Source organism: Rattus norvegicus, chromosome 4 (assembly GCF_021556685.1).
Source record: "Rattus norvegicus strain SHRSP/BbbUtx chromosome 4, alternate assembly SHRSP_T2T, whole genome shotgun sequence".
Taxonomy (NCBI): domain Eukaryota; kingdom Metazoa; phylum Chordata; class Mammalia; order Rodentia; family Muridae; genus Rattus; species Rattus norvegicus.
This window is the reverse complement of record NC_141537.1, coordinates 134,699,737-134,706,567: the sequence shown is the minus strand read 5'-3', so window position 1 is coordinate 134,706,567 and position 6,831 is coordinate 134,699,737. Positions and strand designations below refer to the sequence as shown.

The window sequence follows — 6,831 nt, the reverse complement described above, 5'->3', positions numbered from 1 at the left end:
GACTCCTCCTCAGTGTGTTCCTCCCAACTTCTTGCCCTCTCTGGTTTCTTTTCTATGTAATTCATTTGAGTCTGATTAGTGCTGCCCTTGGCACATGGGTTTAGAGCCGTCCACTGGAGCATGGGCAACGACCACAGACCACGCCCCTGAAGAAAAGTAACTCAGCCAGGGGTGGGGCTTTGTGACCTTCCCTGATTTGTGCTGGAAGTTTGGCTGTTTGGTCATGTGTAAGCAGCCATGATCCCTGTGAGATCGTGGGAACAGGGATTGCCGTGCACTGAGGACACCACATCCCAGCAACCCTTTCCTACCTCATACCTCCAACTCTCAAAACCTGCCCATCCCTCTTCTTCAGTGTCCCCCGGGCCTTGGGAAAAGAGAGTGTGGTACGGAGGCCACATTCAGAGCCAAGTACTCCACAGTCACAAATGCACGTACGGCACTTGGGCCAGGTAAGTGTCTGTGTTAGCCACTCAGGCGTAGTATATTTAAGTTAACTATTTTCAAAAGCTTTGTGATTGACAGGACAGTCCCACAGCAGGACACAGTTGAACCTCGCTCAGCTCCCCCATTAGGAGCACCATCGCCGTGTTCTCAAAGCCAGGCTGTCGTTGGCAAATCTTGTTCACTCACCTCCAGATTCTATTTGAATTCCACTAACATTTTTTTTCTCCACGTGGTATTGAGAAGGCAGGCACTCTACCTGGTTACAAAAGCGATGGTTAAATTTCCAGTTGTGTCGCCTGCACTCCAGATAGGGAGAAGGTGGTGTGTCCGCTGCCTGCAAAGCAGCTGTCCTCATAACGAGTCCCTGTGCCCAGAGGACGTTGACCTGTCCTTGGTGAAAACTGGATCACAGGCACAGCCGCCTCTGAAAGAAGCTGGAAATGTGACTGGGGCACTTTCCAGAGTCCAGCGCAGAGGCAGATGGGAAGGAGACAGGTGAGGAGATCGCAGTCAACACTGCCCACTGAAGGAGACAGAACCTAAGAGCATTTCACAGCCACGTCAATGTGAAGCTCTGAATGTGAAGGGTTCGTCTCTGTTGTCTGAGAATTGAGCACTTCCTATCCTCTTAGACACCATCTAATCCACCCAGTATAGTTTATATGAAATTATCTCAATGGCTTGAATAGGTTTGAGCACAGATTATTCTCAGGGGCCTCTGCACTCGGTCTGGAACAGCCCAGGAAGCAGGGATCGAAGCTTGGGCTTGGGTGGGTCTCTGAGGTCCTGGTGTTGAGCGCTTTGCGGAGGGCTGTATCACACAGAATCCAGGCATCACTGTGAATCAGTGAGGGGAGCATTTCCAAAAGAACTAGGCTCTGTCAGCAGTTAGAACAAAACTGAGACAGCAAGCCCACTGTGCTGCCTGCACTCCTGATGTGGGGATGGAGCGTGATGTCCTACAGGACTCTCAAAGGCAGGAGTGAAGTGGGATGCTGGACACTCGTGCACACAGCAGATGGTACAGCCTGGTTGCTCACATCTGCCAAGCTGCCCACTGCCCAGCACTCAGGCCTCACACAAACCATAGCGGCTATGCCAGAGGGCTCTCTGTGGCCTTTAGTGGGGAGCATCAAGACTCTCCCACTCCCCTAGAGGAGGCTTTCATGGACTGCGACAGACATTCGGGACTAGATGCTCAGCCCTTGGTCTCCAGCAAGACAATTCTGAGATATACTCAGAAAGCCAGAGTATATACTCAGGTACCCAGGAGTGAGGAGGACTGACAACCCAACCAGCTGGGCTCTGTCCCTTTCTGAATCTTACCTCCCAAGATGATTCTTTGAAGCTACCTGGAGGCAAATCCTTATCAAAGGGTCTACTTTTGATAAACACTAAATCGAGACAAAACATCACCTATAAGACTTGCGGGTGCTATTAACGCTTTCAGTAAACACCTGGAATGCTGCCAGACCGGTAACACCCATGCCACTCCTCTTCTCTAGTGGGCAGTTACTGCTGCAGATCAAAAGACTGAGGCTCAAAGAGCCAAGGAAACTTCCTTGGTAGCACGCAGTGAAAACTGTCAGACGTGAACAAGCAAATGAACAGATCATGCTACGTATGCATATAGAAATGTGGATGCATGTCTTCCAAAGGAGCAGCACGCGACCTGCATGCTCTATGCAGGCAGTGCAGTGTGGTTATAGATTTACACACATGCATCTACAGTGGAGTACTATCTGTTTAAAGGTCCGCTGTTCCGTTTACATGTGCACATTTGTGTCTGTGCATGAGGATCATAGGTGTGAGTTAAGATGCTCTCGGAGTCCAGAAGAGGATTCAGAACCCCTCGGAGCTGAAGTTACAGGCAGTGTAGTCTACCCACATGGATGCTAAAAACCAGACTTGGGTCTTCTGCAAGACTGGTATGTGCTTGTAATCACTGAACCCTCTCTCTAGCCCCTGGACCATTATTTTTATTGGCACACATTAACTACATATAATAATGGTTTTCACAGTGACATTTTTATACATACAGATGTGTGTGTGTCCTATTCTTTCTCATCCCCCACTACTGAATCTTGCTTCCCTCTCTCTTGTCCCCACCAACACTCCTCCCCCACTATTCTCAACAACTCCCTTGTCTCTTTTTTCTTGTAATCCCACAAGTTTAGGGGTGCTTATAGGAGCATAAGCGAGAAGCTGTTTATGGGAACATGGCTTCACCACTCAGAAATGTCCTTCCCAGCAACACTGACTACCTATAGATCCCCATGGAAGGGTGGTGTCTTGGGAGTTCCTCCTCTGTCCATAATGAGAAGGCTGGGCCTGAGCATGTACCCCAGCTTCCATGGATTCATATGCAATGTCACGTCATGTCCAGGAGACAGCATTGCATAGCATGCCCTTGAGAGGGTGAAATAGATGTCCCATTTAGGGCTGAGCTGTGCCCTTTAGGCAGTTGTGAGGTTCTGCATTCACCTCCATCCACATCAAGAAACGTCTCTTAGTAAAGCCAGCAGCAGCAATAATATGTGTGCAAATATAATCTTTAGAGTTGGTGTGTTATATCTATATGGAATAGTATGCAGCCCATAAAAAGGAATGCTCTACTAATACATGCTGCCACATGCATAAACTCAAATGCCATGCAGAATGAAGACTCCATATGGCCACCTTATACAACTTCATTCATGTGAGGTCACTGAAACGTGTGACTCAAGACAGGGCTTGAATAGGTAGCTGGCAGGAACCAAGGAGAAAGGCTGCTTGATGGAAAATGGTTTCACTGTGCCATGGAGACATCGCTTGGTGGTCCCAAGGCAGTGGGACCAAGATAGTGAGCCAGGGCAGTGATGGGAGTTGCTGTGAAGAAGTAACAGTCACTGGCTCATTCTCTGAAATAGCTAAAATGCTGGCACTCACTCCCGCTAAGTGGACTAGGGTGGGTCCTATGAAAATGGTTCCTAGCAGAGCATAGTCAATCTCCCTGCCAGGGTGTACCACAGGAAGGACGCCCAACATGTACACATGCCTGGCTGCCTCTGCTTGCTTATCAAAGAGTCATGCTGGGACTGGGGGCTCTCTCCCCCTAAGTCCCCAGAACTTAGATTTGTTGTGGTTTCTGCAAGACAACTCTGAAGCTTGGGGATCATCCTCAGCTGCCACCAAACCTGTGGAAGCTGAACTGCAGACATCACCCTAGACACAGCATGATGGGGGCCCTACCAATAAACCCCAAGTAATGCCAGGCTCCAGAAATCCCAACCTGTGCCCATCAGTACCAAGAAAGGAAAACAAACCCTGTGGATTTGATACAAAATCAGTTAGGTAGAGAAACAAAATTATGCTCATTTTGCACTGGGGGTTGGGAATGGTAGCTCAATCCCAGGAACAAAAGTCTTGCGTGCAATGGACTCTTTTAAAATAAATTTCACCAAAATTACTAAAATAACTCAGAGAGCTTATGTTTGGCATTTTGGCTCTCTCTGTGTGTTTTGTGTGATGCTATGAATCTGCTAGACATGTGCTCCACCACTCAGTCACTTAGAGACCCCCTTCTGAAGCTCTGAGGATAGTCAGCTCCTGAAGCGGGGTGCTGCGGCCCAGTGAACCCTTTAGAGAATCATGATGTGTAATAGCACAGTAAGGCTCTGAGGAGCCTTGCAGCACAAAGCCTGGGGAAGGTCAGCACAGCACTGCAGCTCAGAGCCAGCGTCTGACTTCAAATCCTTACTCAGCACAAGCTGTGTGACCTCAGAAAAGTTAGGCACCCTCTCTGGTGCGTCCTTTGTCTTTTCACTGATAGACTGACATAAGAACTGATTGGATGTATGTGTGATCAGTACAACAAGAATCCAGTGGATCAATCAACTAAATATATATTATATTTAGTATGTATATATATATATTATATTTATATATGTTGTACATAAATAGAATGTATTGTATGTGTATAACATATGTTGTGTGTGTGTATGTGTATATCCTTCAGCACCTACCAGATAAATGTTAGCTACGCATTACAGTTTATAAAGGTTTTCACTCGTTTGCTACAACACATGACAGAACTTTAATTTCATCATAGCTTCATGTGTTTAGAACATATTATGTGGTCCTGTGTATATGCAAACCTATATTTGTGTGCTTGTCAAGCCCATCAATTTCTCTCCACCTTTTTTGAGCCTGGGCCTCACGGCGCTTCCCAATTCAGCTAGACTGTCTGTAGAGTGAGTTCCAGGGTTCTCCTGTCTCTGCCTCCCCAGTGCTCAGCACACAGCACCAGGCCTAGCTTTTGGGTAGGCACTGGGGATTCCACTCGGATGCTTGCTCAGAGATCCTCGCTTTACCAGCCGAGCCAGGGAAACTAGGAGAGTAACACACACTCCATCCAGCCTTGCCTTAGTGCTGAGAAAGCATAGAGCCACCGGTCTCTTTAACTGCCATCGGGATACTGAGCAGTGACTGTACCCCTAACTTCAGTTGGAGCCCTTCAGCTCTACACCCCTTCTTCTGCCTTCTGAGCTGATTCCTCTGCATACATAGGTCCCCACACGATATATAATGGAGACTTTTGAATCTAACTCCTTAGGCCAAACACGACATCAGATCTTCATTTTAACGACTGCTAGATACGCCGTGATACTGAGAAATCAGAATTTGGCTGGCCAGTTCCCGTTGATGGACAGCTGAGCAGCCCGCCCTCCGTCTCTCACCACCACCACCACCACCACATCGGAGCACGCCTACTGTCTACCTGCAGCAGCCTCCTCCACCTCCACCTGGCCCACTCCTCTCTTCCTCCCGTCCCCAAGGTCTGGCTTGCCCTTGAACCGAGGTTGGTGTCAGAGCTCAGCAGGTTAAACAAGATGTAGGGCTTGATGGTCCAGGGATGACGGTGCTGGCTTCCACCGGGGTCCAAAGCAGATGGAGTCGGCCAGAGGGAGATTATAATAAAGAGGGAGTTGGCAGCTGGGCCTTCCTTTGGGAACCAGGGAGGCCAGGAAGGATGAATTAAATGGGTTTTTTTTTTTTTGAAAAAAAAAAAAAGGTGACATGAGCTGGAATCTAGCCACAGGCTTGTCTTGTGTCTGACAGCAACACACATGCCTGGCAAAGGCAGACTCGTGGGAGACAGTTTGGGACTCCATGGTGACACGAGGGACACAGGATTACAAAGGCCAGCCTCCCGCGCCCGTTTCGTTGGTTGGTTGGTTTTTCCGCCCACTTCACGCAGCCCAGACCGTGTCAGGGCCTTTGCGCAGGCTAGACCCTGTTTCTGGGATGCTCTTCGCCTAGATGGAGTCTACTCCTTAGGCAGTTTTTCTCCATCCCCTCTCCTCCCCGCAGCCATGGGCACCCTCTGGAAAGCAGCCATTCTTCCCCGCACCTACAACGCTGCCCGTTTGCTCCTCCTGCACAGCCATGGAAAGTTTCTTGGGGCTCAGGTACAGCTTGGTGGTACAGCACCTGTACCAGCGTGACAGTCAACTTTGTCAACCTCACAGGATCTAGAATCTTTTAGGACAAAAAACACCCACGAAGGACTCTCTAGATCGGGTAAACTAAGAAGGGGAGAGTCACTGTAAATGTGGATCAGACCATTCCTGGGACTGGGGTCCCTGGCTCAATAACAAGGAGAAATGAGCTGATGTCAATGTCAATGGCTCTCTGCTTCCTTACCGTGGACGCTGACTGAGCAGCTGCTCGACATGCCAGTTTCTACAACACGATGACCTGCCTTCCAAAGTGAAACGCTTCTTCCTTCTAAGTTACTTCCTTTTCTCTCTCATCTATCTATCTATCTATCTATCTATCTATCTATCTATCTATCTATCTATCTATCTATCTATCTATGGTTCAAAGAATGTCTGTCATGAAACCCAGTTTGTAGATAAGGTTGGCCTTGAACTCACAGAGGTCTGCCTGCCTCTGCCCCCGCCCCCGCCCCCACCTCCACCTCTGCCTCCTGAGTACTGAGATTTTTAAAACGTTCACCACTATGGCCAGCACTTCATTATCTTGATTGGGTATTTTGTCCCCCCAGTGAGGAGAGTAACTAATACACCAAGCAAGTGCAAGGCCACAAGGAAAACAAAGTTTATCTTCTGTTTTCTTGGTTAGTCCAATCTAGAGTGTAAATTCTTCAACGACAGAGATTTTTGTCTGCCTTCTCCCTGCCTCGACCCATCCCAAATTTACATACTGTCTTGCATAGAACAGAAAGGGAGGGAGCCACACAGCACAGGGTTCGAATCAGAGTTCTGCCACTAAAAGAACTGAGCAAATACATACTCAGCTATTTTACACCCATTCTGTTCTCTGAAAACGAGAATGAGGGCTAAAGAAATGGTTCTGTCGTTAAAGATACCTGCATCTTCT

The 6,831-nt window shown here is 48.3% G+C and overlaps 1 long non-coding RNA gene across 1 annotated transcript; it reads left to right on the top strand.

Annotated features, from left to right (window-relative positions):
* The first annotated feature begins 223 nt into the window (after window positions 1–223).
* On the top strand, window positions 224–6,101 carry LOC147995003 (uncharacterized). Its single transcript, XR_015687258.1, has 2 exons — window positions 224–452; window positions 5,042–6,101. It is a non-coding gene; the product is annotated as an uncharacterized LOC147995003 (long non-coding RNA).
* The last annotated feature ends 730 nt before the right edge of the window (window positions 6,102–6,831 follow it).